The sequence below is a fragment of the Choloepus didactylus genome, chromosome 5, assembly GCF_015220235.1.
Source record: "Choloepus didactylus isolate mChoDid1 chromosome 5, mChoDid1.pri, whole genome shotgun sequence".
Lineage (NCBI taxonomy): Eukaryota > Metazoa > Chordata > Mammalia > Pilosa > Megalonychidae > Choloepus > Choloepus didactylus.
In genome coordinates, this window is record NC_051311.1 from 50311011 (window position 1) to 50335787 (window position 24777).

Sequence of the window (24777 nt, forward strand, 5' to 3'; positions counted from 1 at the left end):
TACAGTGTGCAAGAAAAGATTACAAGATACAAAGAAACAGTAAATATCCTCATCTAAAGGAAGAGGATAAAAATCCAGAAAACATCAATGAAGAAGACCAGATTGGACATTCTGGATAAAGACTAAAAAAATGATCTTTATTATGCTCAAGAAGACGAAGGAAGATACAGAGAAAGAACTAAAGGAAATAGGAAACCAGAAATGAAAAATTCCCATGAAGGTTTCAGCAGCAGATTGGAGCTGACAGAAGAAAGAATCAGTGAATTCAGAAACAAAACAATTAAAATGAGTGAGACTGAGGAGCGGTAAGTAAAAAGAATTATAATAAGCAGAAACAGCCTAAGAAACCTGTGGGACACCATTAAATGTACCAATATACATAGTTTGGGAGTCCCAGCAGGAGAAGGAGAGAAAGGGGCAGAAGAAATAGACAAAGACATAATGACAGAATACTTCCCAAATTTAGCCAGAGACATGAGTATGTACCTCCAAGAAGCCCAAAGAATACCAAAAAGGATAAACTCCCCATTACATGCTGATCAAACTATCAAATGCAAAGGACAAAGAGAGAGTTACGAAAGCTGCAAGCAAAAAGCATTTTGTTATGTACCAGGGAGTTCCATTTAGATTCAATGCCAGTTTCTTGTCAGAAACTATGGAAGCAAGAAGGCAGTGGGTTGAAATCCTTAATGTGCTGAAAGAAAACAATTGCCAACCAAGAATTTTATCCCCAGTGAAACTTTTTTCAAAAATAAGGGAGACATTAAGTCATTTCTAGATAAACAAAAGCTGAGTGAGTTTTTATTACCTTTATACCTGCTCTACAAACAAGGGTAAAGGGAGTTCTTCAGACTGAAAGGTTTAAAGGATACTAGACAGTGGTTCAAAGAGGCATAAAGAATTGAAGATCTCTGGTAAAAATTACCATATGGATAATTATAAATGCTACCACTACTGAACTATATTGTTTGGTATGTAACTCCACTTCTTACTTCCTACAGTTGCTAAAATACAAAAGCATAAAAAGTAATGACAAATCCATGGTTTTGGGCATAAAATATACAAAGATATAATTTGTAACAAGTACAAAAAATGTGGGGGGTTGGAGGGGTATAGGAACAGTATATGTGTACAACATTGAAGTTAAAGTTACTATCGAAAAAAGTTCATTATAATTAGGATAAGTTTTAACCCCATGGTAACCAGAAGGAAAAATATGGAAAATATATTCAGAAAGAAATGAGAAGGGGCTCAAAAAGGTACAATCCAAAAAAATCAAATTAATATGAAGGGCCTTAATGGAAGAATTGAGGGACAAAAAAGGTATGAGACTTACAAGGACTAAACAGCAAAATGGCAGGGGAAAGTCCTGCATTATCGGTTACTTTAAATTTAAATGGATTCAACTCAAAAAGCAGAGATTGGCAAAATGGATAAAAAAAGCAGGACCCAACTATATGCTATTTACAAAAGACTCACCTTAAATTCTAAGACATAAGTAGGTTGAAAGTGAAATCATGGGAAAAATACCATGCAAGTAGTAACCAAAAGAGAGCTGGGGTATCTATTCTATTACCAGATAAAATAGACAAAGCCTGTTAGGAAGGACAGAGATTTCATTATATACTCATAAAGGGTCAATTCAACAAGAAGACTTAACAATTATAAATAGGTATGCACGTAACAGCAGAGCACCAAAATATGTGAAGCAGATATTGATGGATTTGAAGAAAAATAGATGGTTTTATTTTAATAGGAAACATTAATACATTGCTTTCAATAATGGATAGAACGTCTAGATAGAAGATCAGTAAGGAAGTAGAAGACTTGAATAATACTCTTAACCAACTAGACCCCCAGACTATATTGAAACACTTCATCCAGCAGCAAAAGAATACACATTCAAGTGCAAATGAATATTTCTCCAAGATAGACCATATATTAGCTCACAAAACAAGTCTCAATACATTAAAAAAATATTGAAATCGTGTAATGTGTCTTCTCTGACCACAATGAAAGGAGGCTAGAAATCAATAACAGGGAGAAATGGAAAATTCACAAATATGTGGAAATTAAACAACATGCTCTTAAACTACCAGTGAGTTAAAGAGGAAATCACAAGGGAAGTTAGGAAATATCTTAAGGTGAATGAAGATGAAAATACACCATACACAGGATGCAAAGAAGGCAGTTCTGGGAGGGAAATTTGTAGCTCTAAATGCTTACATTAAAAAAGAAGAAAGATTTCAAATCATAAACCTAACCTCAAAACTGGAAGAACTAGAAAAAGAAGGGCAAACTAAACCAAATGTGAAGCAGAAGGAAGGAAATAAGAAAGATTAGAGTGGAGATAAATGAAATAATCAACAAAACCAAAATTTGGTTCTTTGAGAGTATCAATAAAATTGACAAACCTTTAGCTAGAGCAATGAAGGAAAAAAGAGAGAGGATGCAACTATTATCAGAAATGGAAAGGGGGACATTACTACTGACCTCACTGAAATAAGAAGGACTAAAAAGGATGCTATGAACAACTGCCAACAACTTAGATAACCTAGATGAAATGTACAAATTCCTAGGAAAATCACAAACTGCCTATGCTGACTCAACAAGAAACAGAATATCTCAACAAACCAATAACTAGTAAAGAGATTGAATCAGTAATCCAAAACTCCCAACAAAGTAAAGCCCAGAGATAAAAACTAAAGGACAAATGGGGTGGGATGGGGGGATGATTTGGGTGTTCTTTTTTCACTTTTATTTTTTATTCTTATTCTGGTTCTTTCTGATGTAAGGAAAATGTTCAGAGATAGATTGTGGTGATGAATGCATAACTATGTTATCATACTGTGGACAGTGGATTGTATACCATGGATGATTGTATGGTGTGTGAATGTATTTCAATAAAACTGAATTTAATAATAATAAAAAAAAAGTAAAGCCCAGAACCAAATGGCTTAACGGAGGAATTTTCCAAACATTCCAAGAAGAATTCAATCCTTCTCAACCTTTTCCAAAAAATTGAAGAGAAGGGAACACTCCCTAATTCCTTCTCCAAGGCCAACATCACCCTCATAAAAAGCCAGGTAAAGATGCCACAAGAAAAGAAAATTTCATGCAAATATCTCTTCTGAATATAGATGCAAAAATAGTCAGCAGAATACTGCAAACTGAATGCTATTGAAAGAATGATCAAGTGGTAATTATGCCACATCTGCAAGGGTGTTTCAAAATAAAATCAATTGTTGTAATACACCACATTAACAGAATGAAGGTAAGAAATGGCATGATCATCTCAATTGAAGGAAAGAGGACATTTGACAAAATCCAGGACCCCTTCTTTTTTTAAAAAAAAATATTTTTAAAAGCTTTTTTTTTCCCAAGTGTTTTAAAAGACAAGTTTTTTTTTTAATTAAATTCAGTTTTATTGAAATACATTCACACATCATACAATCATCCATGGTATACAATCCACTGTCCACAGTATGATAACATAGTTATGCGTTCATCACCACAATCTATCTATGAACATTTTCCTTACATCAGAAAGAACCAGAATAGGAATAAAAAATAAAAGTGAAAAAAGAACACCCAAGTCATCCCCCCATCCCACCCCATTTGTCCTTTAGTTTTTATCCCCATTTTTCTACTCATCCATACACTAGATAAAGAGGGTGTGATCCACAAGGTCTTCACAATCACACTGTCACCCCTTGTAATCTACATTATTATATAATTGTCTTCAGGAGTCCAGACTGCTGGGTTGGAGTTTGGTAGTTTCAGGTATTTACTTCTAGCTATTCCAATACATTAAAACCTAAGAGGTGTTATCTCTATAGTGCATAAGAATGTCCACCAGAGTGACCTCTCGACTCCATTTGAAGTCTCTCTTAAAAGACAAATTTTATACTTAAGCCAGCCTTGAAGACAAGCACAAAATTTATTAGCTTACATTTTGTTACCCATACCAACTCAAGCACCCACTTTGTGCTTAGCACTACTCTAGGTGCAATAAAAGGGATTCCTGGAAACATGATCTCACTTTCTGGATTGTATTCTCTTCTTTTCCAGAGTGTAAAATAAATAAAACCACTACTGTTCACCATAACCTGCCGCAAACCCAGTTTTGACTCATGGAAAAGCTAATTTCTGCCCAATTTAAGATGTAATGAACATTCTCTCAAAATGAAAAGCAGAACTCCATTTTATTAAAAAAAAAAAGGAAAGAAAGAAAGAAAGAAAAGCAATTTTTCATACAAGAGTGATTTCTGTTTCTAGTTAAGTATTACAAAAAATTTAATTTGAACTTTTCTGTAAAGTTTGTACCTCCAATAAAACCTTTTCTTGTACAAGGGATACCAGACATCTTTTTATGCTGCTTTTCCTTTCTGAAGAAAAGTACTATATCTTGAAGACAAAACATTTCCAAGTTTAGTGATAAAAATAATATTTTTTAAAACTTTAAAGATGGATCATCTACAATTTCCTTCATGAAGGAAAAAAATAAAAAGCAGTGAACACTAAGATAGCTATTCCAAATATCTGTTTAAACAAATTTTAAAACGATTTTGTAAGAGTGCAAAGTTTAAAGACGCTAGGTTTTAAAAATCTTTTGGCCAAAAAATGACAAAAACCCCTTTCAGTTCAACCTAATAAAAGTGATATCTAGAAAATATTCCACATTATTAAGTCTGTCTTAAAAAGCTCAATTTCTAAAGCATTTCTAAGACTCAGTGTTCTGGAAGACAAGTGCGCTTCTGCTGGAAGACAAGTATGCTTCTGCTGGCATTGTGTTATTTTTTTTTTTTTAATCATCATTTTATTGAGATATATTCACATACCACGCAGTCATACAAAACAAATTGTACTTTCGATTGTTTACAGTACCATTACATAGTTGTACATTCATCACCTAAATCAATCCCTGACACCTTCATTAGCACACACACAAAAATAACAAGAATAATAATTAGAGTGAAAAAGAGCAATTGAAGTAAAAAAGAACACTGGGTACCTTTGTCTGTTTGTTTCCTTCCCCTACTTTTCTACACATCCATCCATAAACTAGACAAAGTGGAGTTTGGTCCTTATGGCTTTCCCAATCCCATTGTCACTCCTCATAAGCTACATTTTTATACAACTGTCTTCGAGATTCATAGGTTCTGGGTTGTAGTTTGATAGTTTCAGGTATCCACCACCAGCTACCCCAATTCTTTAGAACCTAAAAAGGGTTGTCTAAAGTGTGCGTAAGAGTGCCCACCAGAGTGATCTCTCGGCTCGTTTTGGAATCTCTCTGCCACTGAAGCTTATTTCATTTCCTTTCACATCCCCCTTTTGGTCAAGAAGATGTTCTCCGTCCCACGATGCCGGGTCTACATTCCTCCCCGGGAGTCATATTCCACGTTGCCAGGGAGATTCACTCCCCTGGGTGTCTGATCCCATGTAGGGGAGAGGGCAGTGATTTCACCTTTCAAGTTGGCTTAGCCAGAGAGAGAGGGCCACATCTGAGCAACAAAGAGGCATTCAGGAGGAGACTCTTAGGCAGAAATATAGGGAGGCCTAGCCTCTCCTTTGCAGCAACCATCTTCCCAAGGGTAAAACTTATGGTAGAGGGCTCAACCCATCAAACCACCAGTCCCCTATGTCTGTGGTCATGTTAGCAACCATGGAGGTGGGGTAGGCGAATACCCCTGCATTCTCCACAGGCTCCTCAAGGGGGCACTACATCTTTTTTTTTCCTTGTTTTTCTTTTTTTTTTTTAACTTTCCCTTCTTTTTTAAATCAACTGTATGAAAAAAAAAAAGTTAAAAAGAAAACAAACATACAATAAAAGAACATTTCAAAGAGACCATATCAAGGGGGTAAGAAAAAGACAACTAACCTAAGATAACTGCTTAACTTCCAACATGTTCCTACTTTACCCCAAGAAAGTTACATAATATAGCAACATTTCTGTCAACTTGTTCCTACTATATCCATCAGAAATTAACAGACCATAGTCATTTCTGGGCATCCCCATAACGTTAAATAGCTTATCTGTTCTTCTTGAATTATTGTTCCCCCTTCCTTAATTGCTCTGTACTGCTAGTTCCCCTACATTCTACATTATAAACCATTTGTATTACATTTTTCAAAGTTCACATTAGTGGTAGCATATAATATTTCTCTTTTTGTGCCTGGCTTATTTCGCTCAGCATTATGTCTTCAGGGTTCATCCATGTTGTCATATGTTTCACGAGATCGTTCCTTACTGCCGCGTAGTATTCCATCGTGTATATATACCACATTTTATTTATCCACTCATCTGTTGAAGGACATTTGGGTTGTTTCCATCTCTTGGCAATTGTGAATAATGCTGCTATGAACATTGGCGTGCAGATATCTGTTCGTGTCACTGATTTCCGATCTTCCGGGTATATACCGAGAAGTGGAATCGCTGGGTCGAATGGTAGCTCTATATCTAGTTTTCTAAGGAACTGCCAGACTGACTTCCAGAGTGGCTGAACCATTATACAGTCCCACCAACAATGAATAAGAGTTCCAATTTCTCCACATCCCCTCCAGCATTTGTAGTTTCCTGTTAATGGCAGCCATTCTAACCGGTGTTAGATGGTATCTCATTGTGGTCTTAATTTGCATCTCTCTAATAGCTAGTGAAGCTGAACATTTTTTCATGTGTTTCTTGGCCATTTGTATTTCCTCTTCAGAGAACTGTCTTTTCATATCTTTTGCCCATTTTATAATTGGGCTGTCTGTACTATTGTCATTGAGTTGTAGGATTTCTTTGTATATGCAAGATATCAGTCTTTTGTCAGATACATGGTTTCCAAAAATTTTTTCCATTGAGTTGGCTGCCTCTTTACCTTTTTGAGAAATTCCTTTGAGGTGCAGAAACTTCTAAGCTTGAAGAGTTCCCATTTATCTATTTTCTCTTTTGTTTCTTGTGCTTTGGGTGTAAAGTCTAGGAAGTGGCCGCCTAATACAAGGTCTTGAAGATGTTTTCCTACATTATCTTCTAGGAGTTTTATGGTACTTTCTTTTATATTGAGATCTTTGGTCCATTTTGAGTTAGTTTTTGTGTAGGGGGTGAGGCAGGGGTCCTCTTTCATTCTTTTGGATATGGATATCCAACTCTCTCAGCCCCATTTGTTGAAAAGACCATTATGGCTCAGTTCAGTGACTTTGGGGTCTTATCAAAGATCACTCGGCCATAGATCTGAGGGTCTATCTCCGAATTCTCAATTCGATTCCATTGATCTATATGTCTATCTTTGTGCCAGTACCATGGTGTTTTGGCAACTGTGGCTTTATAATAAGCTTCAAAGTCAGGGAGTGTAAGTCTTCCCACTTGGTTTTTCTTTTTTAGAGTGTCTTTAGCAATTCGAGGCATCTTCCCTTTCCAAATAAATTTGATAACTAGCTTTTCCAAGTCTGCAAAGTAGGTTGTTGGAATTTTGATTGGGATTGCATTGAATCTGTAGAAGAGTTTGGGTAGAATTGACATCTTAATGACATTTAGCCTTCCTATCCATGAACATGGAATATTTTTCCATCTTTTAAGGTCCCCTTTTATTTCTTTTAGTAGAGTTATGTAGTTTTCTTTGTATAGGTCTTTTACATCTTTGGTTAAGTTTATTCCTAGGTACTTGATTTTTTTTAGTTGCTATTGAAAATGGTATCTTTTTCTTGAGTGTCTCTTCAGTTTGTTCATTTCTAGCATATAGAAACATTACTGACTTATGTGCATTAATCTTGTATCCCGCTACTTTGCTAAATTTGTTTATTAGCTCTAGTAGCTGTATCGTCGATTTCTCAGGGTTTTCTAGATATAAGATCATATCATCTGCAAACAATGACAGTTTTACTTCTTCTTTTCCAATTTGGATGCCTTTTATTTCTTTGTCTTGCCGGATTGCCCTGGCTAGCACTTCCAGCACAATGTTGAATAACAGTGGTGACAGCGGGCATCCTTGTCTTGTTCCTGATCTTAGAGGGAAGGCTTTCAGTCTCTCACCATTGAGTACTATGCTGGCTGTGGGTTTTTCATATATGCTCTTTATCATGTTGAGGAAGTTTCCTACAATTCCTACCTTTTGAAGTGTTTTTATCAAAAAGGGATGTTGGATTTTGTCAAATGCTTTTTCAGCATCTATTGAGATGATCAATTGATTTTTCCCTTTCGAGTTTTTAATGTGTTGTAATACATTGATTGTTTTTCTTATGTTGAACCATCTTTGCATGCCTGGAATGAACCCCACTTGGTCATGGTGTATGATTTTTTTAATGTGTCTTTGGATTCGATTTGCAAGTATTTTGTTGAGGATTTTTGCATCTATATTCATTAGGGAGATTGGCCGGTAGTTTTCCTTTTTTGTAGCATCTTTGCCTGGTTTTGGTATTAGATTGATGTTAGCTTCATAAAATGAGTTAGGTAATGTTCCATTTTTTTCAATGTTTTGAAAGAGTTTGAGTAAGATTGGTGTCAGTTCTTTCTGGAAAGTTTGGTAGAATTCCCCTGTGAAGCCATCTGGCCCTGGGCATTTATTTGTGGGAAGATTTTTGATGACTGATTGGATCTCTTTGCTTGTGATGCGTTGGTTGAGGTCTTCTATTTCTTCTCTGGTCAGTCTAGGTTGTTCATATGTTTCCAGGAAATTGTCCATTTCTTCTACATTATCCAGTTTGTTGCCATACAGTTGTTCATAATATCCTCTTATAATTTTTTAAATTTCTTCAGGATCTGCAGTTATGTCACCTTTTTCATTCATTATTTTGTTTATATGGGTCTTCTCTCTTTTTGATTTTGTCAGTCTAGCTAGGGGCTTGTCATTCTTGTTGATCTTCTCAAAGAACCAACTTTTGGTGATATTTATCCTCTCTATTGTTTTTTTGTTCTCTATGTCATTTATTTCTGCTTTAATCCTTGTTATTTCTTTTCTTCTACTTGGTTTAGGATTGGTTTGCTGTTCATTTTCTAGCTTCTTCAGTTGATGCATTAGTTCTTTGATTTTGGCTCTTTCTTCCTTTTTAATATATGCGTTTAGTGCTATAAATTTCCCCCTTAGCACTGCTTTTGCTGCATCCCATAGGTTTTAATATGTTGTGTTCTCATTTTAATTCGTCTCTATATATTTAGCAATTTCTCTTGCTATTTCTTCTTTAACCCACTGATTGTTTAGGAGTGTGTTGTTTAACCTCCAGGTATTTGTGAATTTTCTAAGTCTCTGATGGTTATTGACTTCTAATTGTATTCCATTGTGGTCAGAGAATGTGCTTTGAATAATTTCAATCTTTTTAAATTTATTGAGGCTTGTTTTATGTCCCAGCATATGATCTATTCTGGAGAAAGTTCCGTGAGCACTAGAAAAGTATGTGTATCCTGGTGATTTGGGATGTAATGTCCTGTATATGTCTGTTAAATCTAATTCATTTATCAGATTGTTTAGGTTTTCAATTTCCTTATTGGTCTTCTGTCTGGTTGATCTATGTATAGGAGAGAGTGATGTGTTGAAGTCTCCCACAATTATTGTGGAAACATCAATTGCTTCCTTTAGTTTTGCCAGTGTTTCTCTCATGTATTTTGTGGCACCTTGACTTGGTGCATAGACATTTACGATTGTTATTTCTTCTTGCTGAATTGCCCCTTTTATTAGTATGTAGTGGCCTTCTTTGTCTCTCAAAACATCCCTGCATTTGAAGTCTATTTTATCTGAGATTAATATTGCTACACCTGCTTTCTTTTGGCTGTGGCTTGCATGAAATATTTTTTTCCATCCTTTCGCTTTCAGTTTCTTTGTGTCCCTGTGTCTAAGATGAGTCTCTTGTATGCAACATATTGATGGTTCTTTTTTTTTGATCCATTCTGCGAATCTATATCTTTTAATTGGGGAGTTTAATCCATTTACATTCAACGTTAAAACCGTGAAGGCATTTCTTGAATCGGCCATCTTATCCTTTGGTTTATGTTTGCCATATTTTTCCCTCTCTCTATTAATATCCTTTATTGTACCCATACCGAGTCTCTTTAGTACTGAACCTTTGTCCAAGTCTCTCTGTCCTGTCTTTGTTTCTGTGTCTGTAGGGCTCCCTTGAGTATCTCCAGTAGGGCAGGTCTCTTGTTAGCAAATTCTCTCAGCATTTGTTTGTCTGTGAAAAATTTAAGCTCTCCCTCAAATTTGAAGGAGAGCTTTGCTGGATAAAGTATTCTTGGCTGGAAATTTTTCTCACTCAGAATTTTAAATATATCGTGCCACTGCCTTCTCGCCTCCATGGTGGCTGCTGAGTAGTCACTACTTAGTCTTATGCTGTTTCCTTTGTATGTGGTGAATTGCTTTTCTCTTGCTGCTTTCAGAACTTGCTCCTGCTCTTCTGTGTCTGACAGTGTGATCAGTATATGTCTCGGAGTGGGTTTATTTGGATTTATTCTATTTGGAGTTCGCTGAGCATTTATGATTTGTGTATTTATTTTGTTTTGAAGATTTGGGAAGTTTTCCCCAACAATTTCTTTGAATACTCTTCCTAGACCTTTACCCTTTTCTTCCCCTTCTGGGACACCAATGAGTCTTATATTTGGACGTTTCATATCATCTATCATATCCCTGAGGTCCATTTCGATTTTTTCAATTTTTTTCCCCATTCTTTCTTTTATGCTTTCATTTTCCATTCTGTCATCTTCCAGGTCACTGATTCGTTGTTCAACTTCCTCTAGTCTTGTACTATGAGTGTCCAGAATCTTTTTAATTTGGTCAACAGTTTCTTTAATTTCCATAAGATCATCCATTTTTTTATTTAGTCTTGCAATGTCTTCTTTATGCTCTTCTAGAGTCTTCTTGATTTCCTTCATATCCCGTACTATGGTCTCATTGTTCATCTTTAGTTGTTTGAGTAGCTGCTCTAGGTGCTGTGTCTCTTCTGGTCTTTTGATTTGGGTGCTTGGGCTTGGGTTATCCATATCGTCTGGTTTTTTCATATGCTTTATAATTTTCTGTTGTTTTTGGCCTCGTGGCATTTGCTGAACTTGATAGGGTTCTTTTAGGGTTTGTAGACCTATTGAAGTCCTTATCTCTAATTTATCAGATCTACAGCTTCGTGGAGTACACTTTCTCTAACTAACCAGCAGGTGGCGTCCACGAGCCACCTGTTCTCCACAAGCCAGTTCTCCCTTGCTTAGCCTTTTTTTTCGTGAGTGGGGGAGTGAGTCTTGTGGGGCCCAATTGGTGTACCAAGCTTGCGTGTGTATTTGGTGTTGCCTGCCCTGTATATGGGACGTGTTTCTGGGCAGTCGGGGAGGGGGGGTGGCCCTAACAATCAAATCTCCCTGATGATCCTAGAGTTTTAAAGCTGCTGCAATAGTCTAATCCTTCAGTTCAGTCCTGCCACAGTTTGTCTCTGCCACTGACCCACAAGTCTTTGGTATTGGCGTATGGCTCCTGCGACTTGCAAGTGGGCCCCTCTTCCAGGCCGTGCACCCCGGGTCCTCTGTTGAGGGATGACTGTGCTATGTCACAGGTGAGTGCCGTCCCCCCAGGGCAGTTCTGGGCTGCTGGGCTGTGTAGGGAGGCTCCCAGTCTGCTCAAATGATGGCTGAATGGGGCTTTGTTAATTCACACTGCTCCACCTTCCCAGCTCTGGGACAATCAGCTGAGGTTGCAGGGAAGGCTAATGTCCACGCCCAGTTTTGTGGTGTGTGCCTGTTATTTGAAGCACTTCCGTCACACTGGGTTGTCTGGGGCAGCTCTGGGCTATGGGGCTGGCGATGGGCAGGAGTGTTTCCTGTCCACCAGGATGGTGGCTGTGAGCGGACACCCCCCTTTTCTTGGGAAGTTGTGGTGTTTAGTGAATTTTCTCAGCCACTGGATTATTGCCTTTTGTCTCAGAGCTCTCTTAGTTCTGCTCTTGACTTGACGTGCCCAAATTGCAATTCTTTGAAGCTTTCTGTATTGGGCTTCTTAGAGTAATTGTTTTAGAAAAGGAAAAAAGGATTAAAAAAAAAAAAAAAGGGCCCTCCTCAGAGATCTAATGGGTTATTGAAATGCTAAGAGACAAAGCAACCAGGGCCATTAAGGAATGGTCCACAGGGCAGAGAGATCAGCTTTTCTTCGGGATTTGCATATGCGCCTCAAGGCCTGAGCTCCGCCCTTCCTCTTTCTGTGTTCACCAGAACTCCAAAAATCCTCTGCTTTTATTTTGGAGTTTTTCGTGTTATTTTTTTTTTTTTCTATGCCTGTCTCCTCTCTGCTGGGCTGGCAGCTCTCAGATTCTCTGGTGTCTGGTCTCAGTCTATCTATGGTTGGAGTCTGGATCAGTAGAATGAGTTTCCGAGAAGGGCTACCACTGCAGTTCTCCCTTCTCCTTCCCGGAGCTGGCAGCCCCTCCTCCCACGGGACTGAGCCTGGCAGGGAGGGGCGCGGGTCCCCTGGCCGCAAAAACTTACAGATTTCGCTGATCTCAGCAGTTCGACATTTTCATGAGTGTTGTATGAAGTATGCCCAAAGACAGATTGCTCTGTGGTGTCCAGTCCACGCAGTTCCTGGCTTTTTACCTACTTTCCTGGAGGAGTAACTAAAACTTACAGCTCACCAGTCTGCCATCTTGCCCCGCCTACCCGGCATTGTGTTATACATGAAGCATCCATGACTGGCTCCAAATGAGCCCTGCTAGGCATCTTCTGATGTTGCTAAGATTTTTTTTTTTTTTTTTTTTTTTACAAAACAAATCGTACTTTCGATTGTTTGCAGTACCATTACATAGTGGTACATTCATCACCCAAATCAATCCCTGACACCTTCATTAGCACACACACAAAAATAACAAGAATAATAGAGTGAAAAAGAGCAATTGAAGTAAAAAAGAACACTGGGTACCTTTGTCTGTTTGTTTCCTTCCCCTATTTTTCTACTCATCCATCCGTAAACTAGACAAAGTGGATTGTGGTCCTTATGGCTTTCCCAATCCCATTGTCACCCCTCATAAGCTACATTTTTATACAACTGTCTTCGAGATTCATGGGTTCTGGGTTGTAGTTTGATAGTTTCAGGTATCCACCACCAGCTACCCCAATTCTTTAGAACCTAAAAAGGGTTGTCTAAAGTGTGCATAAGAGTGCCCACCAGAGTGACCTCTCGGCTCCTTTTGGAATCTCTCTGCCACTGAAGCTTATTTCATTTCCTTTCACATCCCCCTTTTGGTCAAGAAGATGTTCTCCGTCCCACGATGCCAGGTCTACATTCCTCCCCGGGAGTTGTATTCCACGTTGCCAGGGAGATTCACTCCCCTGGGTGTCTGATCCCACATAGGGGGGAGGGCAGTGATTTCACCTTTCGAGTTGGCTTAGGTAGAGAGACAGGGCCACATCTGAGCAACAAAGAGGCATTCGGGAGGAGGCTCTTAGGCACAACCATAGGGAGGCCTAGCCTCTCCTTTGCAGCAACCATGTTGCTAAGATTTTGAGAGGAGGGTCACACATAGACTCCCAGGGCTGCATGGAACTCTGTGAATTTATGTCTCCCCTCTGGATCCAAGACCCAGCAATAGCCTATCACAGCAAATATTTATCAGGGTGGTTGATTGGGCTATTTGGTAACCATCTCTCAGGTATATGGCCGTCTCAGAGTGATCAGTGTTCTCATATGGTGTTTGGCCCAGAGTCATGAGTTCCCACAGCGTCACTCTGAAGGCCTACACATTATTGAGCACTAGAAAACATATTAACTAGTCTTTCAAGAGCCATTAAGTGAACTGGCCTGTTTTCATTGTCCCTCAGTGATAGGTTCATGGGCAACAGATCTCTGGAGAGGGCACTGTCTGTGATCTTAACTTGAAGTGTATCATCAGTGACACAATTCCTAGCAGCTAGATCTTTGTGCGTGACTTCCCTTCTGGCCAGATAGCTCATGCCCCAGGCAATATGAATAGCCATGTGTACCAGGTCTTGTTGAAAAATTGCCTGAGGATTATTGGCCTCTTCTAATTTGCACTGCCTTAAGAACAATTTTAAGATTCCCCCAGTTCATGTAAAGCAATAGCACCATGGGGTTTTCTCCTTTTGTACATACGTGAGTAATAGGAAGATTTCTGTGATGAAGACCACATAGCTTACAACTTTCATTGCGCATCGTCACCTGAATTTCAGATGATCTTTTGTTTTAAATTCAGTTTTATTGAGATATATTCACATACCATGCAGTCATACAAAGCGTACATTCAGTTGTTCACAGTACCGTTACATAGTTGTGTGTTCATCACCAAAATTAATTTTTGAACATTTTCATTACCACACAGACAAAAATAATAAGAATAAAAATTAAAGTGAAAAAGAACAATTAAAATAAAAAAGAACACTGGGTGTTTTTTTTGGTTTTGGTTTTGGTTTTGTTTTTTTTTTTTTCCTCCCCCATTTTTCTACTCATCTATCCATACACTGAACAAAGGGGAGTGTGGTCCATATGGCTTTCCCAATCACATTGTCACTGCTCATAAGCTACATTTTTATACAATCATCTTCAAGATTCAGGGGTTCTGGGTTGTAGTTTGATAGTTTCAGGTATTTACTGCTAGCTATTCCAATTCATTAGAATCTAAAAAAAATTGTCTGTATTGTGCGTAAGAGTGCCCACCAGAGTGACGTCTCGGCTCCTTTTGGAATCTCTCTGCCACTGAAGCTTATTTTGTTTCCTTTCACATTCCCCTTTTGGTTAAGAAGATGTTCTTCATCCCATGGTGCCGGGTCTAGATTCCTTCCTGGGGGTCGTATTCCACATTGCCAGGGAGATTCACTCCCCTGGGTTTCAGGTCCCATGTAGAGGGGAGGACAGTGATTTCACCTGCCAAGTTGGCTTAGCTAGAGAGAGAGGGCCACATCAGATGCTTGATCTTTAACTGTTTTTACATATGCTTGCTTTTCTTTATTTGGATCTTCATCTATTAAAATCCCATGGGAAATATGCCCAAACGTACCTTCTTGGAGTACAGCTTTTAGAGTTATCCTCTCCCTGGATATTGCTGTATCTTTCACCTTTGCTTTGGCTTCCAAAAGAGTGACATTTTCCTTTTCTGCAAAGTAGAATAGCTGGTAATGGAAGTTACACTGTGGTGCGTGTTGGCTCTCAGATACTGAGTAGTCTGGGTGGATGGCTGAGACAGACTTGGGAACGACTGCTGCCATTGATGTTGTCATCCACTTCAGTCCTTTTCATACTCTGAAGGTGCAGAACAGCTATTACTGTTGCAAGAAATATTACTGCACAGCAAACCCTTACACTGATTCAAAACACATGTTTAGAAGTGATTGGAGCTGCATGTAACAGGGCCGTAGTTTTTTGTCCAAGGCTGAAGTTTTTACTTCTTCAGATTTTTTTCCTAGCACGTTTTACTTTGATTAAAAATTAAGTCTGTAAAATTTTTTGAAGAATTTAATGTCAAGTTGAGTTGCATTAGTATCATAACCTCAGAATCTACTTTGCCAGGATAGGAAATCTCGACTGATGAGGTGCATGGAACTTTCCCCTGAACAGAAATGTTGACCTGGGGCATGTCCATAGCCACAAAATTATCTACTTGAATCCCAGCTTATATTCAACCTTGGATTTTGCATGCCAAGTGAAGTGCAGGATGTTTGTCTCACTGAGTACTAACGGGTTAAAGGACAGAGCATAGTGACTAACAAGGTCATTTCTCACATAGTAAAGTTCTGCATCAAGGCCAATTAGCCGGCACACCTCAGTCCTCACTCAGGGAAAGGCTCACTCTGGGCCCCACAGTCACGGGCAGCAGTGCAGGGATCTGTGGGGCAGGGGTGGCAGCAGCAGCTCTGGATGTGGGCAGTAGCGGCATCAGTGCAAGGAGGAGTGGCAGTGGTGGGGCCCTTAGGCCGTGGGCCCCTGGGAGGTGGCCCCTGCACAGCAGACCTGGCTGTGCAGTCTGGTGCATGGCCACCACTGCAAAGAAGGAGCTTTAGCCGGCTGCCAGGGATGGCCGTTCAATTCATGGTGGAGCACAACGATGCCCCCTGGACCCCTTCTTGATAAAAACACTTATAGAAGGAAACTTTTGCCACACGATAAAGCGTATAGATGAAAAACCCACTGCTAACATCGTACTTAATGGTGAAAGACTCAAAGCTTTCCCTCTGAGATCAGAAATGAATCAAGAAGGCCCATTGCCACCACTGTTATTTGACATACTGGAAGTTCTAGCCAGAACAATTAGGCAAGAAAAAGAAATAAAAGAAATACAAATTGGAAGGGAAGAACTGAAATTTCCCTATTTGCAGATCACAGGATCGTATGTACAGAAAATCCTGAAAAATCCACAATAGAGCTAACAGAGCTAATAAGTGAATTCTACAAAGTGGCGGGATTCAAGATTAATATCCCCAAATCAGTAGTGTTTCTGTATACTAGTAAGCAATAATCTGAAGAAGAAATCAAGAATAAAATTCACTTACAGTAGCAACTAAAAGAATCTAATATCTAGGAACACATCTAACCAGGGGTATAAAGGACTTGTACAAAGAAAACTGCAAAAAATTGCTAAAAGAAATCAAAGAAGTCCTAAAATGGAAGGACATTCTTTGTTCATGGATTTGAAGACTAAATATTGTTAAGATGTCAATTCTACCCAAAATGATTTACAGATTCAGTGTAATCCTAATCAGAATTCCCATAGCCTTTGCAGAAATGGAAAAGCCAGTCATCAAATTTATGTGGAGGGGTAAGGGGTCCCAAATAGCCAAAGCCATCTTGAGAAAGAATGAAGTTGTAGGACTCACACTTCCTGCTCTTAAAACTCATTACGAAGCCATGGTTATCAAAACATCATAGTACTGGCAGAAGGACAGACATATATGCCAGTGGAATTGAATTTAGAGTTCAGAGCTTTACCCTCACGTTTATGGTCAACTTAATTATTGTTTATTTTTATTTTTATTTTTTGTTGTTCACTATTTATTTAAATTCCATTTTATTGAAATATATTTACATACCATACAATCATCCATGGTGTACAATTAACTGTTTACAGTACCATCATATAGTTGTGCATTCATCACCCCAATCTATTTTTGAACATTTTCCTTATACCAGAAAGAATCAGAATAAGAATAAAAATAAAAAAAGAACACCCAATCATCCCCCCCATCCCACCCTATTTTTCATTTAGTTTTTATCCCCATTTATCTACTCATCCATCCATACACTGGATAAAGGAAGTGTGATCCACAGGGTTTTCACAATCACACTGTCACCCCTGTAATCTACATTGTTATACCATTGTCTTCACAAGTCAAGACTACTGGGTTGGAGTTTGGTAGTTTCAGGTATTTACTTCTAGCTATTCCAGTATGTTAAAACCTAAAAAGTGTTATTTATATAGTGCATAAGCGTGTCCACCAGAGTGACCTCTCGACTCCATTTGAAATCTCTCAGCCACTGAAGCTTTATTTCATTTCATTTCACATTCCCCTTTTGGTCAAGAAGGTGTTCTCAATCCCACGATGCCGGGTCCAGATTCATCCCTGGGAGTCATATCTTGCATTGCCAGGGAGATTTACACCCCTGGGAGTCAGGTCCCATGTAGAGGGGAGGGCAGTGAGATCACCTGCCAAGGTGGCTTAGTTTGTATATTTATTTTTAAAGAAAAAGAAAACAAAAGCTGGATAAACTCATGTTGTCTAGGCAAAGAAATAAACTGAAATTTTTCTTTCATGTCACATATTATAATCTATGTAAGTTTTTTAATTAAAGTTATTTTATATGCCTGGGCTGTCTGATTTGATTAAAACACCACCTATATATGGCACAACTCTTTTCTAAGCCAAAATAAAAACAAAAAATAAGAAACAGAATTTTACTTTGCAATATTAGATAAAAACAAAAGCAAGCTCTATTCTATGCTTAAATGTAACATTGTTATTTTTTCATATCTTATTTCTCAAAATTCATGGTAACCTAAAGTTTAATGACACTGTCCCATTATTTCTTGCCATATTTTTACACAGCAAGTGACTGATACATATTTGTTGTCTAAGTATAATTTGGGGCACAGTTATAAAACTTTTAATTTACTGATAAGCTCTTTACTTTGTCATCTCTTAGCCCACAAGGTCTTTCATGGAGTGATAAAATATATATCCTTGGGGTCAAAATCTGTAGTTCCAGAATATTCTCAGCTATCTGATTCTGCTACAAGGTAAAGTCAGACCAGAAATAAGACAGTGTTAAGTAAAGGAAGCTTTCTTTTCCTAACACACTTCCCAAGAGTTCATTTGTTAAAATAGTACATACCAGAAATCCTGTGTCCTAATGTATACTTTCCAGGGTACCACCTGTTCTTCATTTTTTAAAGAGGAGCAAAAAATACCTGTTCTACCACTCTTAGGAGTGACTTGTAGATTTAATGAGATTATATCAACATACTTTGTAACCTACAAAACATAAATTGATATAATAATAGCTACATCATATGCATCTAAGCTCTAGTATTACTGGAATATTTACATATAAATCATTATCTCTTACTCCTCAACACAACTCTGCAAAGGTTTTAATTAAGTTCATTTCACAAATGAGTTAATAGAAGCTCAAAGAGACTGGCTGATCTGCTAAGTCAAATACCTGGAGAGGGGCAGAGTCAGGATTCAAGTCCATATTACTTCCAAATAGAAGCTTTCCTTTTCCTTTCTTCTCAGAGCTAACAAAACAGCACTATCTAATGTCCTTAAGAATGGTATATGGGGAAAAAAAAGAAATCACTATGTTATATCCTGTCCTCTCAGCACCCAGAGAACCCTCCTCCCCACCCTCCACTCAATAAAATCTATGCTTAAATTTTAGAATAGATCACAGACCACCTGCAAAGCCCTGGACTTCATGCTTTTTTTTTTTTTTTTTATTAAATTCAGTTTTATTGAAATACATTCACACACCAGACAATCGTCCATGATATACAATCCACTGTCCACATTATGATAACATAGTTATGCGTTCATCACCACAATCTATCTATGAACATTTTCCTTACATCAGAAAGAACCAGAACAAGAGTAAAAAATAAAAGTGAAAAAAGAACACCCAGATCATCCCCCCATCCCACCCCGTTTGTCCTTTAGTTTTTATCCCCATTCCTCCACTCATCCATACACTAGATAAAGGGGGTGTGATCCACAAGGTCTTCACAATCACAAATGTTTTGCTGCATCAAGTATACGGGGAAAAGTGAAAAATAGATAATTTAAATGGCATAAGAATATGTTATCCCATCCCAGCCAGATCCATGCTTAGATTTTTCATATGTTCCATTCTGGTCGTAGTATTAAGCATAAATACAAATCACAAATGACATGAAACAGTAAAAACATAATGACTTTGTTTCTGGAAAACAGCTGAGAAATAACAAAGTTCTTTGAGAAATGTAGAAGAATCCTTTTTTTAAAAAATAGTAGCTAATATGCCTCCCTTAGGCATTAGACACATTTTTGTTTAAAAAATTAATAATACAGCCATACTTTTACTCTTTTTTTTTAAATTTAGTTTTATTGAGATATAGTCACATTATACAGTCATTTGTGGTGTACAGTCAACTGTTCACAGTACCATCATCACCTCAGTCTATTTTTTTTTAACATTTTCCTTACACCAGAAAAAGCAAGAATAAGAATAAAAAATAAAAGTAAAAAAGAACACCCAAATCATCCCCCCCTCCCACCTTATTTTTCACCTAGTTTTTGTCCCCATTTTTCTACTCATCCATCCATATGGTGGTTAAAGGGAGTGTGATCCACAAGGCTTTCGCAATCACACTGTCACCCCTTGTAAGCTACATTGCCATACAATCATCTTCAGGAGTCAGGGCTACTGGGTTGCAGTTTGATAGGGTATTTACTTCTAGCTATTCCAATGCATTAAAACCTGAAAAGGGTTATCTATATAGTGCATAAGAATGCCCACCAGAGTGACCTCTTGACTCCATTTGGAATCTCTCAGCCACTGAAACTTTATTTTGTTTCATTTCACATCCCCCTTTTGGTCAAGAAGATGTTCTCGATCCCACAGTGTCGGGTCCAGATTCGTCCTTGAGAGTCAGCACATTGCCAGGAGATTTATACCTCTGGGAGTCAGATCCCACATAGTGGGGAGACTTTTACTCTTTATAAAAATCAAGCCTCCCAGTAAAAACAGAATTTTCCACACTAATCTTTAAATTCCTTCACTGAAAATGTAGTTATTAATATACACACCAATTTCTTACCTCTTAGAATATTCTGCACCATAGATTTTAGTCAGTGGAATGAATAATTTCTCAAAAAAGTAGTACAGCTTCAATTGCAATATGAATTGACAGATAGCCTTGTTTTCCAATAAAAAGGAGATTTCATGAGTAGAAACACTGGACTCTTTGAGGTTTCATCAATCAAGAGAATGTTTCTGAGCAGCTTTTGAGCAAACATTTCTCAACAGGATGATCACAGATCTGGGGTCTTCACTTCTCATAATGGCACTGCCAGACACAATCATGTTAGTTCCTGCCTCTGCACATTTATGGACAGTGTCAGGACTTACTGACCGTTAACCTCTATGTCCAAAGATGGGAATTGGGTCCTTAGTCAGTGAACCTTTGGCATCATATCTTCCATGAATTTCTACCCTCCAAACCTGGGTTCTATTGTCATAACCAAGGGCATACCTATCTGATTAGCCCATGGTGCCAAATACTCAACTGTAGTTCCTGCTTTGTTGGCCAAGCCAACCTTCATCCCATTCTCCCGAATGTCTCTGATCAAAGCTTCTGGGTTCTCAGTAGCCTCAAGATGAAAGGTATATAGGTTGGCTCCTGCTACAGCCGTTGGCTTTACCCAGTGTTCCAGCCTGGACACCATCATGTGCATGTCAAAGAAAGGGTCCTGGCCTAGCTGCTTTCAGAGGCTTTCTACCACAGGGTGACCAAAGGTGATGTTGGGAACAAAATGCCTTGATAAACTCAGGGTCTGTCATAATACTGGGAGGGGGCAAAAAAGATTTCTTAAGATCCCTCCCATTATGATCAATTACTAACAGGTATCAAGTCATTCACTCATTCATTCAACCAAATTTAATCTTGTCTAGTTGCTTTACAAAAAACTGACCTCCCTGAAAAGCAGGGTGCCTGGCCATTAGTAACATCCAGGTGCAGATAATTGGCCCTGGAGTCCAGCATCTGGAGGCACTCTGCTCCTAAGTTGGCTAGGTCGCTGTTGAGGACAGATGGACCAATCTTGCAGCTGGATGCCATCCCAACTTAATTTTAACAAGGGGGCAAAGACCACTTTATTGGGAAAGAACAGTGTCTTCAACAAATGGTTCTGGGAAAAACTGGATATCCATGTACAAAAGAAAGAAGGTAGAACCCTACTTCACACCATATACAAAAATTAACTCAAAATGGAACAAAGATCTGAATATAAGAACCAAAACTATAAAACTCCAGGAAGAAAATGTAGGTATGCATCTTTCTGACTTTGTGTTAGGCAGTGGTTTCTTACACTTTACAGCCAAAGCACAAACAGCAGAAGAAAAAAAATAGATAAAAGGACCCTCATAAAAATTAAACACTTTTGTGCATCAAAGGACTTTTTCATGAGTGTAAAACAACAGCTTACGCAATGGGAGAAAATATTTGGAAAGCAAGTATCCGATAAAGGTTTAATATCCGGAATATATAAAGAAATCTTTCAACTCATCAATGAAAAGACAAACAACCCACTTAAAAAATGGGTAAAAGACTTGAATAGACATTTCTCCAAAGAATATATACAGATGGCCAAAAAAAAAACACATGAAAAGATGCTCAACATCAATGCAAATCAAAACCATACTAAGATACCATTTTATACCCACTAGAATGGCTACTGTTAAAATAGCAGAAAATTACAACTGTTGGAGAGGATGTGGAGAAGTAGAAACACTCATTCATTAATCATGGGAATGTAAAAATGGTGCAGCTGCTTTGGAAGACAGATTGGCAGTTCCTTAGAAAGTTAAGTATAGAGTTACTATATGACCTGGCAATCCCACTTCTAGCTTTATACCCAAAAGAATTGACTGCAGGGACTGGAACAGATATTTGCATGTTGATGTTCACAGTGGCATTATTAACAGTTGCCAGAAGATGGAAGCAGCCCAAGTGTCCATCAGTTGATGAATAAATAAATTGTGGGAAAAAATCCACAGTGGAATGTTATTCAGCTGTAAAAAGGAAGGAAGTTATGATATATGTGACAACATGGATGAACTTTGGAGACAACATGTTGGGTGAAATAAACTAGAAACAAAAGGATAAATCTTTATGATCTCACTGATATGAAATAGTTAAAATAAGCAAACTCATAGCGTCAGAATCTAGAATATGGAGTACCAGGGGCCAGAGTAGAGGTTGGGAATAGGGAATTAATGTTTAAAATGTACAGTGTCTTTTAAAATTAATTTTATTCAGATATATTCACATTACATACAATCATCCAAAGTGTACAATCAATTGTTCATAGTACAGTGTCGTTTTGGGATGATGGAAAGGTTCTATAATGAGTGGTAGTGATGGTAGCACTACAGCACTGAATTATATATTTGAATGTGGTTAAAGGAGAAAATGTTAGATTGTATATATAGAATAAAAAATTTTAAAACCATCCACGGACTGCACAACACAAACAGTGAAGCCCAAGGTAACCATGGAGTATAATTAATAGTACAGTTATCAAAATGTGCTTTCATCATTTGTTGCAAATGTACCCTGCTAATGCAAGGTGTTAATAGTAGGGTGGTATACGGGAATCCTGTATTTTATGCATGATTGTTCTGTGAACCCACAACTTCTCTAATTAAAACAATTGATTTGTAGGGAATATTTCCTAATTTACTCTATGGGGCCAACATTACCCTGATTCCAATGTCAGACAGTGACACTAAAAAAACTGTGGATCAGTATCCCTTTTGAATGTAGATGATAAACCACTTAACAAAATATTAGCAAACTGAATTCTGCAGCATATTAAAAGGATTATACATCATGACCAATTGGGATATATCCCAAGAATGCAAGGGTGATTCAACATACAAAAATCAGTTAATGTAATTAGTTGAATGAAAGGAAGAAACTCCACGTGATTGTTTCAGTTCATGCAGAAAAAGCATATTACAAACTCTAACACCCTTTTATGGTAATAACATTCCGTAAACTAGGATTAGAAGGGAGCTTCCTGAACATACTAATAGTCATATATAAAAAACCCACAGCTGGCATCGTACTCAATTGTGGAAGACTGGAAGCTTACGTCTAGGATGAGGAAAAATAAAAGGATGCCCGCTTTTGCCACATCTATTCAACCTAGTACTGGCATTTCTGTTCAGATTAATTAGGTAAGAAAAATAAATAAAAAGCATCCATGTTGTTAAGTAAGAAGTAAAACTATCTTTGTTTGCAGTTGACATGATCTTTTATGAGCACCATAAAGTTTCCACTGAAAAACTGTTAGAGCTAATGAATGTCTTTAGCAAAGTTGCACGATACAAAATCAACATGCAAAAAATCAGTTGTGTTTCTATACACTAACAATGAACAATCTGAAAAGGAAATTAAGAAAATTCCACTTACAATAGCATCAAAAAGAATAAAATACTTATGATACAAGACCCTATCTTAATACACAAATCCAGTCCTCAATACTTGAGTTCTACTTATATAGAATTTTGGGTATTCTGTTAATATTCTTAGCATGTTTTATTTCTTAAAAATTATTTTCCTTATTTGGAACAATTTGAAGTTGACAGATTTCAAGTTTATATGAATAATCCAAACATATATAAATTAGTAATATATTTAATCACTTATTTGGTGTCTGTTTTATATAAAAACTCTTATAGGCACTGTGTTTACAAAGAAGGAAAACTTGGAAAATTTTTAAAAAGCAGTCTGTCCTCATGGAGCTTACACTGTAGTGAGGGAGCTCCTGTACAAGTTTTCCACAATTTTAGTTATTAGAAACTTGTAAATGGAAAGGTATTGAAAATAGTGTTCAAGATTTCAGACTGAGCCTCTTGATTAGTGCTGTGTACTCAGTGATCTAAATGATCATTAACTGGCTTGTTAGAATGTTGAGAATCAGAAATCTTAAAGATGGAAGTGGCCTTATAAAGGTCAGCACCCTAATCTCACAGCCTGTATAGAATCCTTTCTTAGTCATTTTTGAGGTTGACTTTACTACTTCCAGTCAGAGTAGAAGAAGCTCATTGTTTTCTAAGATGGACAATTACATTTTTATTCAACTCCTATTACTAGAAATTTCTTTCTTATATTGAGATAAATGTATTCTGCTGTTTAATTTTGATCATGATTTTATCTTGAGCTGTGCATACTAAATCTATTTTTGCTGCTTAATAGCCTGTTGTATAATTGAAGAAAACTCTCCCCTGGCTGCCTGTGTTTCTCTTAGGCTAAGCATCCCTGGCTGCTTCAACTTCTTGTCATATAGTTTAGTGACACTGAGCACTAAATTGATATTTGAGGTACAGTGTGACCAATATACAGAGAAATAGGATTTGATTTAGGGCCTAAATTTCTGGTTATAGTGCTTAAAGATGTCTTTGTTTTTTTTTTTAAGTAACTGGGTTGAATTTCCCCAGGACCTCCCCCAGGTTTGATGATTTACTAGAACTCAGCATTTAGTCCTCCTCATGGCTTTAATTTAGTACAGTGAAAGGATACAAAGCAAAATGAGCAAAGGAGAAAGGGATGTGAGGTGAAGTCCAG

General features: G+C 37.7%; 1 protein-coding gene and 2 pseudogenes across 3 annotated transcripts in view; 1 reads left to right on the forward strand and 2 right to left on the reverse strand.

The window, feature by feature from the left end:
* SLC37A3 (solute carrier family 37 member 3) overlaps positions 1–24777 on the forward strand; it is a 156900-nt gene that overhangs the window by 22848 nt on the left and 109275 nt on the right. The gene's annotated exons all lie outside the window — the stretch shown is intronic.
* Positions 13458–15927, reverse strand: LOC119534741 (annotated as a pseudogene).
* LOC119534021 lies at positions 20403–21264 on the reverse strand (annotated as a pseudogene).